Below are 11663 nucleotides of genomic sequence, written 5' to 3' on the forward strand. Positions count from 1 at the left end.
CTTGCAAACATTGAAAACATTTCCTTAGATTTTATTAATAGTATCAGAGAACAGGATAGTGCATCCATAAAACAGACTATTAAAGACATTTTTTTATAAAGGAATATGCAGAGAACAAAAGATTTGGAGAAAAAAAATATTTGGAGAACAAAAATTAGCTCTTAGAAATTGATGATATGAGAACAGAAAATTAAAAATTCAATGAAAGAGTTGGAAGATGGAGCGGGAAACACCTTGCAGCAGAAGACGCCCTGGGGTTCTCCATTTTCCTGTTTCCATGGTGACAAACCACCTTCTTATCAGCCTATTTCAACATGAGCACAGTCTAAACGCTCTGGCCTGGGGGCTGAAAAGGGTCACTCTCTAGGGAATGGGGGTCTACAACCATGTACCAGCTACAGCCAGTGCAAGAAGCCTGAGGCCAACTGAGGACCAAGCTCAAGGTACCAGATGAAGTGTGAAAACCAGATCCAAAGGTTGGCAGGAGGGTAGAGGAAACGCTGAAGGAGGGGGCGCTGGGGGACCAGCCCACAAAGGTTCTCTAAGGCGCTAGGGGGTGGACGTGGGCAGCCCTGAAGGTCAGTGGTGTCCTGCCACCAGCACCTTGAGCAGAATGGGGGCAGCAAGCTTATGTGGTTTGCTCTTCTGTCTCTTTGCTGGTCTCTGATCTGACCCATTTTGTTTTAGTTGTAAGGTTTAACCATCAAAGTCAACCTGATTTCAGCCACTTTCATCCCAATATCATAGGACATTTTAAAAATAAATTTTCCCTTAAAGCAAGGAATCTTAAATATTAACAAACATGTGTCCATCCTAGCTTTATTGCAATAACAGTTTACTGTCTGGGACCCTTCCTAGAGGGATAGTTTCCCCTTTTGCCGACATCTGCTCAAAAACAGGTGCTCCTTCAGTTCACATTTAGCATTTCTACGAGGCTCCTGGAATTTTCATTGGTATTGCCAAAAATACAGTGGCCAGTTATTATCTTCACATTTGGAATGTGTTCCATCTTATATACTTTGGTGATAATTAGCATTTTCACTTAACAAGGATCTATCATTAATAAGTATCATATTCCCATTTCATAACTATTTTTCCAATTAAAAGACATTTTTAATTTGTCAAGGTGTTATGAATTACAACAATGTTCACATTAAGTAAAAGCCATTAGCAATTTTCCTAATTGCAGAAGCAATCACGGTAACAATTCAAAGCTAAAATTTGCATTACTTTATAACCAACACTTAAATTTCATTTATTTGATGACATTTCCTAAATATTCTCTCCTTTTAGACAGTACAAGATATTGAATATGGGTACCCAATATGGGTACTGCTAGCAAGCTAAATTTTGAAAGTTTCTCTCTGGCCCTCAGCCTGCCTATGAAACATGGGGTCAAACAGGGTCACCCTTCTGGCTCCAGCATTCAGCAATTCTCTTCCTACTCCGTCTGCAAGGTTTGCAAGCCTTTCCAGGTTTTCTCAATGCCGAGGCAAGGAATCCCAGAAAGTGAGAAACAACTTCTCCTGGGGTTCTGATTTGCTCTAAAAAATCTTCAATACAGAAAACGTGCAGAGAGCAGCAGTGCCCACCCCAGTGCCCGGCACCTGCTCTGGCCTCAGTGTTACCAGGTGGAGCCAATAAAAATCCAGGATGCCCAACATGGGACATGCTTATGATAAAAATTACTCATCATTTATCTGAAATTCACATTTAACTGTGTGCCCGTGTTTTACCTGGACCAAGATTTTGCCATTAAAGACAATGCTAGGACATCTGCTTCCAGCCCTGAGAAAGTAACAGGGTCCAGCCTTGCACCCCATGATAAACAACTAGAAAACTGGGCAAATGGTGTGAAACAAGTGTTTCTGACCCTGGACAAGCACAGGAATGTGCTCCCCGAGAGGGGGAAACAACCTAGGGAGAGGGAACCCCAGAAGCCCAGCAGCCAGACAGGAGTGGAAGAGGAGAAGGAGCTGGAACTTGCAGTGCTGCATCCAGAGAGGATGGCACTAGGCAGAGGGTGAGCTCCAGAAATCTGCATAGAGGCCCCTGGAGGATCTACCGAGCGGCATGCCTGCACAGGGGAGACTCCCGGAGCCCTGGGAAAGATCCGCCCAGGAAAAACCAATTATGAGGGAGCTGCAGGCCAAAACCTCTCCGGAGGTCACACAGGGCCAGGAGAGGGGTTCCCACTACCCACAGGGGGAGACACCACTGATGACACGGGGAGTTCAGGAGGATCCAGAGAGGCTGCCCTCTAACCCAGACTGCCAGTGGTTACATTACTTGGAGGAGACCCCCGCGACCCAGCTCCATGACAGCCCCTCCTCCTGTCAGCCTTGGCTGCAAAAGAGGCAGCACTGAATACCTAGGATCCCGGTGCCCTCTCCCCAGCACCTGCCACCAGATGGCTTCGGTGACTGGTGTGTCCTTGGCACCCTCGAGTGGAACATAATCTTTCTTTGGTGGGCTGCCCGGCCTCACCCATGACGTCCATTCCAGGATGCCCACTCCTGAGTCTTTCATCCCACTCTCCTTCACTAGGGGTCCAGTGTGGGGGTCCTTGGTGATTTTTCTTCCATGTCATGGGGATCTAGTCTCCTTTTGTCTAGGGGATCCGACCCTAGATGTAAGTTGGCAAAGCAAACTGGGGCAGGTCCACCTGCTTCTCAAAAGCTTAGATCCATCCCTGTGTTCAAATTCCCGCTGGTGAGAATCAGTCATAGCCAATTATGATGTGTGCTGAGAAATGCAGTCAGTCCCTGGAAGGCCAGCTGCTCCCAGAGACCCCCTCCTCGCTGGAGTAGGGAGAACACAAATCTAGGGGCAGCCAGCCGTCTGGGCCTAGCAGTCCTGCAAACTCCCCTCCCTGCCTCTTATCTCACACCCATCCCTGGGCTCTGCATTTCACTTCTTAAACAGCTCTCAAACATATCCACTTTTCTTCACCTCCAGTAGCGAATCTCACCTGCGCTATTTCACTGCTCCCCTAAGTGGTCTTTCCCCATCTCTCCTAATTCTCCTCTTCGCACTAGAGTCAAAGGATCTTTTCAAAATACAAGTGTGAACTTGGCATCCCTTCAGTGCTTCTCCCTTGCCCCGGGGTGAAGACCAAGCTCCATAGTCACAGCAGGGTCCCCTCTCAGCCTCTCCTCCAACCCTGCCACGCTGGCCTCCTTTCAACCTCTCGTCCTTCCAGACTCCATCACAGCCCAGGCTCTATGTCCTCCCTTCCCTCTGGATTGATCTTCCACTTAGCCTTCAAATTCCAAAGCCATCCCACACTTCCCTGACCTCTACCTCCACATAAAACCCCTATTAGGCATTCGTACGGCCCCATGAAGCTCTTGTTATATTTACATTTCTACATTTATTTGTTTACTTATTTGATGAATGTCTGTCTAGAGTGTAAACTCCACAAGGGCAGAGTACTGTTTGCTTTGGCTTAGCACAGTGATTGACACAGTAAGAGCTGCTTAAGTATTTTTAGGGGAAGGAGAGAGGGAGGAATGAGGAAGGAAGGCGAGAAAGCGGGGGGAGAGAGAGGGAGGAAGGGAGAGAGAGAAAAGAGGGCGGAGAGAACAGGCTGGGTGGGGGAAGATTTATGTGTGAACCTGACAATCACATCTTGTACTTCTGATTTAAGGAGGGAATGTGTGGGAAGGGGGAACAGGAAATTGAGGAACATGACAGGACGCCAGACTCTTCCCAGGAAAAGGCTAAATTGGAGGAGGAGATTGCAAATGACCCAGACCACATGTCACAACGCGGTGCTTATATTTCACCAACCGCTGACCCCATGAGTCGCTGCTGTTGGATCAGGAGCTTACAGTGGGTGGGAGAAGAAGCAGATTGAGAGTCAAGAGATCTTGGCAAGAGTTCCCGCCATGCCTTCCCGCAGAACTGGGCACCCACTCCCTCCATTGAGCGTCTATTATGTGTCAGGCACTCTCCCAAGTACTTGGGACTCATGAGTTTAAAAAAGAAAAAAGCAGATAAGATCCTTTCAGTTGTGCAGTTTACATTCTAGTAGGAGTAGACCTACCACGTTCTCATCTAAAAGATGTGACTGATAGTCGTTTTCACAGGTCATTGTAGAAACTGCGCTGGAATGTCTCCACCAGACACAATCTCATCAAGAGCACAACTATGTCTTCCTTCAACAGCTTTGAGTTCCTACTATGTGCCTGGCACCAGGCTGAGATGCTGGAGAAATAAAAGCTAGCAGTGCCCTCCCAGTACCCACAGTGTGGAAGAAGGTGCTGGGGGGCCTACCTGACACTGCTAGTTGTTACAATCTTCCAGGCACTCTCCAACTGCATACGACGTGCTTGAAGCCCTTACATAGGCCAGACGCCATTTTGATGCGATCTTACCAATGACCTACACCCATTTAACAACAGCCGTGTGAGGCAAGAACTGTCCTCACTTCCATTTTCCGGTGGAAACGGGGCAGGAGGGTTGAATCACTTGCCAATGTGCACAGCTGAGATCTGAACCCAGGCAGGCCGACTCTGAGACCCCGAGCTAAACCCGTTGCCACACTGTGTCCTCACTGACACTTCACAAAGTTAGTTCCAGTGCTCGGCACATAACTGTACTGTGCACAGAATTGACCTGGAATATAACTGCTCCTTAAGAATACTGGAGGCACAAAATGGGGCTCATAGAGAAGTACTCACACCACAGCTGCATCAGCAAAAATTAAGAGCGTGAAAAAGCTTTCCCTCGTTTGTCTATTTCTCCAAGAGATTCCCACCTCAATCTGCCAAACTAACACCCCTGTCCTACAGCGCTGAGAACTCAGACCCAGCCTCACCATCCTCACACGTGCAGCGCCCATGCTCTGCCTGGGGTGGGGCCCATGCTCCCAGGTGTGTGGGCGTGGAGGATAAAGACACAGCAGATAACTGCAAACACGCCTTTGCTGAGAATTCTGGGAAGCTGCCTGACTCCTCCTTATCCACACTAATTATTATGGAAGCCCTATGGGACCATCTGACTTCGTTTCCTTAAAAAATACCAGGAATGAAGAAGAAACCACTGGATGACAAACGGACAAGCATTACCAGAATTCGTTGTATGAAGTGATGTTTGTAATGGCAGATATTACCTACCTTCAGATGTTCACGGTCCTTTCTTTAAAAGATGCCTAGGATCATGATAATTACATAAAGGAAAGAAAGGCATATTTTCTTCTCAGAATTGTGCCATTGGGTATAAAGGCAAGAGGGAAAGCTGTTCAGAAATGTATAAATATAAGACTATATACACACATCATATCTACATAAGCAAATGATTGAATAGAATTACTACAGAATATTTCCATTTCTCTAAAATTTCACTAATTACCTTGGTAATTATTCTTCTAAGACTATAAGACCCTAATGTAGAGTAACATTGTTTTAACTTTAACAAATTTTTAATTCCATAAACAAAATATTAAGGCAGTTTGAGAGATTTCAGGGAAAGGATGGACTCCCGTGTCCACGTGTGCATTCTTGCACATTGTCTTCCATTCTTTGCCCGCAGACCTATTTATTTTTCACACTGTTACAAACAAGAAATTAAAGTATATAAGTTTTTAAACTGATTTTTCAAACTTCTGTTTTAAAAAATCATAAATGCTTGACTATCAAGAAGTAGCTCATTTCATGGGCACATTTTTTTCCACCTTTCCAATAACCGGAATGATCAGATTATGAAATATTTTCGAGTGTTAAATTACTTCCCCTTCATCGACATCGTGCTTTATAGAAGCTCCTGCCCTTTGGCTTCCCGCTAAGACTCTAATGACAAAGCATGATTTGGTCCCAAAAGAGTCTGAAACATCAGCACTGAAGGTGCCTGGTTTTAATTTGACAGAAGCAGAGATTTAGATAAAATCAACTTAAAAGCTGTTTGTGACGCATTTAGCTTGAGGAGTTCCTGAGTGTGTCGATTTGCAGGAAGAGCCGAGCGTTGCATAACGTCCTGCTACATTTGTACATGATTAACTTTCAGAGTCCCAACTGATCCTTTTTAGAAGTAATAAATTGAGCTCCTTGATTTTTTTGGCCTGGCTTGGCATGTGGATTTGCTGTTGTGTCTTTTTCAAGTGTCTTTACATCTGAGTGCACATAAATTTAGTCTTGATGGAGGTCAGACCCTCATTAATTCACTTGACCAGGCTGGAAAACTGCTCTCTAAGAAAGAGTGGAGGAAAAAAAGAAAAGAAATTCCCCCTAGTTCACAAACAAGGAATTAACAATATAATATGGATCAGGAAAATCCCACAAAGGAAAAAAGTAATTCGACGCTGATCATACAAGTAACATCCAAGCCCTACCAAATTCCAATGTAATTGGTAAAAAGGAACTTAAAATACTTTTCAGGAGTAAGGTTTTTTTCAGCTACAATTTAGAAATGCTAATAAAATCATGAACTAGCATCCACTGTCCCAATGAATCTTTAAACTCAGAACAGACTGTATGTCATGAAGGTAAATTATGACACTGAATTTCAAAGTGCTGTGTAACGTGATGTATTCTCTACAAAGACCCCAAAGAAATAAATATTCCAATGCTTCTAGCTGAGGTTGACCTATGGATGGAGCAGAAAAGGGCATTCTAAAAGGCAAAGCATTTTAAAAATTAACACTACAGAGATGCACCTCAATGCTTTTAAGAAATGTTTTTGACAGATGGAACATGAATCTAAAGAGTTAAAAAAAAAATCAGCTCAAGTCAGGGCGGGAGGGGGTGGGGGGAGAACGTATTTAGAAAGCACAGCATACCTTACTACCCTGGGATCCTGCCTCAAAGGAAAGGGAAAAAGAAAAGAAAAAAAGAAGGAACCAAGCTTTCTTTAAGGATTACAAAATCACTGTGCTTTAGCGGGTACTGAATTCCCACAGTGTTCTTAACATTGGAATGACAGCAGAAAGCCAAGGGTCACAGGGTCTGCCAGGGAGGTCGTGACCCTTGGAAGCATTAGTTCCGTTTGTAAATAGCCATGGTATTGAGAGAAAAGAAAGGAAGCTCATTTATATTTTGGAAAATGTAATTGGGCCTATGTCCTCTGAGGAGAGGGCTACAGAAGGCACGGAGAGGTAGGTCAGTGACGCTCCGTGCCAGGTCACCGCACAGGGAGTGACATTCCTGGTGCCCGGCCCTTGGGGCTCACACTCAGAGAACTGTGGGATGGGCACATTACACCACCGTGGGAGGTGTTGCTTTTTCAAAGCAGGTGTGCTTGAGGTTGAGTCTGTTACTAAGGCCGGCCTCTTGCTTTATGATTTAGGTTTTTACATCAAGCAGCAAATGTATGGTGTGAGAGAAGGTTCTGGTTTTCCCTTTTCATCTCATGGTTCATTTCTCCCCATCAATCTTGCTTACTGATGTCTACTTAGGATTTCATGCTGTGGTTCGCAATAGGATGAGACAGGAGCTTGTTTACGGTCGCCCCTCTGCTAGGGGCAATATGTTCAGATAAAACCTGTGAGAACAGCCACCAAAGCCATTCCATTAAATAGCACATCAAAATCTGATTTCCATTCTGCGTGGCCATTTTAAACAGCATCTCACAGCCACAAGATATGGCCCCCGACGCTTGAAAAGTTTAGACTGTGAGACCTGCATGCTTCTGTAATGATCAGACTTTAACTACAATTTCATTTCAGCCGACATTTACTTAGCACCTAACATACACCAGGAACTTTGCTAAGAGCCGCACATATCAATAGGCAAAATACATTCTCTTTGCCTGTAGGGAGTTTATTATTTTCCGTACCAGTCGAAAATCCTTGAACCACAGTCCCATTCTAACGCAGGTTTCGGGGTTCCAGAGTACCAAAACCCCAAGTGAAAGACTGGATAAACTTCAGAAGGTTTGATACACAAGACAATGAAGGTCCATTGACAGACCGAGGAAGGCCCATCTCCCCATTCAGTTTCAATTCTTTCCACTAGTGTTCTGTCTTCTTTGACCTTGAATTCTGAGCCTAAATGTTAACAGCTGGTCCAGGAAACTCAGGCGCGTAGCTAACCCTCTTCTTCTGACTTTGAAACTCCTAAAGCCTCTGTGATGTGTCTGAGCAGGGAATTCTGACGTGGGTTCTAGTAATACGGGAGCGGAGCAGCCAAGCTGTGAAGCAGGGAGCAGGCGGTCAGTGAGGAAGGAGGCGCTCCCGGCAGTCCCCCGCTCCCGGCCCCCTCACCGCCACCGCCACCGCCACCGCCGTGCCATTGGTGACTCTTTCCCCAGGCCAGGCTAAGTCCCGGAGAATGGCCTCCCAGCAACACCCCTGCCGGGAAATGTTGAGATTTATAAACGACAACTGATTAAATTCTGTCCACCTAGCCTGACTCTTCCCCAGCCGCCCATTTGCTTCACTCTGGCTCTCCAGTCCACCCTTTCCAACCCTGCTGCCTCCATTCTGGTGATCAATGACCCTTCCCACACACCACTGGTTTACTGTCACCCTCTTTCCCAGTCTGTTCTTTACCCTCCAGACCCAACTCGTGCCTGTTCACCTATCCATACGTCCACATCTACGTGTAGATATGGACTACACACCTCCACCATTGGCACTCCCGTTCTGACACAGATCAGCCCCCATGTACACGTGTGTATAAACTTGCCTCACCTTTTCTTCCTAACTTTTCCTACCTCTTCATATTAACTGACAAAATCAGACCCCTCAAACCTTGTCCAGGGACTCCCGCTTCACTGCCCTTGGCCCACAGCCCCCTCCAGATGTTTCTCCACACCTGCCTCTTCTCTCTCGGCTCTCCCACCCTACCCCCCACGTCCCTCCCAGACCCACTTCCCTGCACTTCCCTGTCCACTTCAGCCTCTCTGTTCTCAATCACTTCACAATCACAATTTATGCTTGACTAGGACAAAGACGTCAAGCAGAAATGTAACACTGAGGAAAGAGAGATGCTAGTAAAAAAAAGAAAAAAGAAGCAATCTCAGCTTTCAACGAATTTAAACTTTGGATCTTTTTAACACTCAGACTCCACAGGTTTCTTGCCACTTCTGACATTTGTCCCAACACATCTTGGGTGAGACCAGGGCAGACATAGATGTTAGCATGGGATGAAACCACTCCACTCCCCAGTCCCCACGTCCAAACGGCCTCCTCTCTCTGGCCGTCATGCTTTGTCCTTCTGCCCCTTTCTCTGTCTGTCTTCCATTAAACTCTTCTGCTGGGTTGCAAATGCTAGCTGCACAACTGCCCCCTACTTTCCCAGTTTATCACACCCAGCATAACTTCATCTGCCCCCATGTGCAGCCTGGGCTGGGGGCAGTCACCTCCACAGCGCCCCCACTTCATACACCTGCATTCCTGGACCAGTGGCCCTCCACTTCACACCCAACTGGGGCTCAACAACTATCCAAACTTCTAAAGGCACAAATAACTTCTCCAGGTGTGAGTTATGTAGGAAATGTGTATTTGGGCTCACAAAATTACATTTTGACATAACCAATGTGAAAACAGACCAAACTCCTGGGAGAGGCGAAGGCTTTCGTTTGCAAATGTTCCCGAGAAAGTGTGGATTCTCATAGCACATCTCTCAGTATTTCCTGAGCTCCAAGTATCTTCTGTGCTTGTTTCATGGGAGAACCACTGTGCAGTTGTAAACAATGTGAGGTTCTCCAGATTTTTATTGAGTAATTGATTTCACTTTTCACAATTATGTTTTTAATTAAAAATCCTATATCTATAAAAGCGTGTTACTTTAGAGATGATGCCGATAATTAAGAAAAAAGATTAATGAGGGGCTGGCCCCGTGGCCGAGTGGTTAAGTTCGCGCGCTCCGCTGCAGGCGGCCCAGTGTTTCGTTGGTTCGAATCCTGGGTGCGGACATGGCACTGCTCATCGAACCACGCTGAGGCAGCGTCCCACATGCCACAACTAGAAGGACCCACAACGAAGAATAGACAACTATGCACTGGGGGGCTTTGGGGAGAAAAAGGAAAAGAAATAAAATCTTTAAAAAAAAAAAGAAAAGAAAAAAGAAAAAGAAAAAAGATTAATGAGTTAACTTTAAATTCCAGTCTACTTTAGTTTCAAGCTTCTAAGAGCCGCATCGTGTGGTTAGGAAGGAGAGTGGAGTTAATAAACCCACGCCAACTGGAGGCATTGAGAACAAGCTCCTGAGAAAGGCACCGTGGGATCCAGTGAGGGCACAGAAGCGACACAAGATCCTGTAGGTCAGAGAAAAGGAAAGCAGGAAGGGGAGGAGCGGGAGAGGGAAAAGGATGAAAGAAAGACAGTGGAGAGGGGAGGGGAGGAGTATGATGGCGAGAGGAGAGAGGAAGTGAGGGGCCATTTGTCAGACGCCCAATGCTGTACTGGGAGCTTGGGTGCTTTCAAAATGTTAGGTTCTTAATCTCAAGAATAATCTTGGAGGTAAATTTTATTTCTATCTGTTTTTTGCAGATGAAGTCATGAAATGATCAAGGCTCAGAAAGTTAATCTTCCCAAATGACGCAGTCAGCAGGTAACCACGGCCAAGTCCCCTCCATCACACCACCATCCCCCGGTGGCCGTAAAGGAATGCTACCAAGAGACTGTCAAGAAAGAAAGAAAGAAAGAAGAATTTCACCTCTCATCTCCTTTTCTACATCAGAAACTACAGAATTCCTTAACTGTCAACACTACTCAGATTGACTGTTCCTATGATACGATATTGACTTTTCTGATACTGCACATAAATATAAAGGTTCTAGATTAAACTCAGCTTCCCTATTTAAATGAAAAAAGAAAAGATGAAGTTCAAGATTCTTCGTGTACTTTCTCTCCTTTATTGAGTGATAGCCTGAGCCATCATACCAGGAAGTGTCACATTAGTGCCTTCGTTCTGTAGAGCTTAATTTCACCTTCACAAAGGAATCAAATGGGAGGGAAGGAGTTCTAAAAAGTCAGCTCTGACATCCCTTCTTTAAAAGATTCTTCTAGATTTCCTATCTTTGTTTTGATTGTGGAAGGAAGACGTCCTCTGGGAACGCAGCCCTCTGCTCCCCGTGACGGGCCCTTCACGCCTTGCTAGAAATACACATGCATGGAAGTCACTGAGCTGATGGGCACTCTGTGCTGAGCACTTTCCGCTGTATCTAATTATTCATAAACTGGGCAGGGAGACGGTGACAGCCCTCACCTGTGTGAGTCACTGCTTCATTGTCCACTCAGGGGCTGCACCTGTGCCAGGAGTGGACCGTGGGAGGAAGATGGAGGGGCTGAGGCAGGGAGACCCTGTCCCCACCATTTCAGCCAGCTAGGACTCACTGAGGGCACACAATGGGCCCTGCCCTGTGCCAACACCATGAAGAACACAGGAGATGCTCCCAAGGAGTTTACACTGTTGTTGTAATGAGACTAATACTCAAAAAGTAGTGGGAAAACAAGAGGAGGAGTCGTAACCGTCTATGGCACCTGCATGTGTCTCCTCCCCTGAGAGGCACTATGCAGTCTCCCAGGCAGAGCCCCTGCTGCTGTGTGTCCCCAGAGCCGTTCCAACACGCCCACCTGACAGCAGGTGCAGGAGCAAGCAGTGCCCCTTCCAGACCGCGAGTTCCTTAAAGGTAGAGCCCGCCTGTCACCTTCATCATCTCCCTCCTAGGGCCGGGCACGGGGTGGTGTCAAGTAGTTAGTCCTTGACAACAGATAATCC

General features: G+C 46.1%; 1 long non-coding RNA gene across 1 annotated transcript; it reads left to right on the forward strand.

The window, feature by feature from the left end:
* Positions 1 to 290: 290 nt before the first annotated feature.
* On the forward strand, positions 291 to 10776 carry LOC138917771 (uncharacterized). Its single transcript, XR_011426219.1, has 2 exons — positions 291 to 443; positions 10433 to 10776. It is a non-coding gene; the product is annotated as an uncharacterized lncRNA (long non-coding RNA).
* The last annotated feature ends 887 nt before the right edge of the window (positions 10777 to 11663 follow it).

The sequence above is a fragment of the Equus caballus genome, chromosome 15, assembly GCF_041296265.1.
Source record: "Equus caballus isolate H_3958 breed thoroughbred chromosome 15, TB-T2T, whole genome shotgun sequence".
NCBI classification, from domain to species: Eukaryota; Metazoa; Chordata; class Mammalia; order Perissodactyla; family Equidae; genus Equus; species Equus caballus.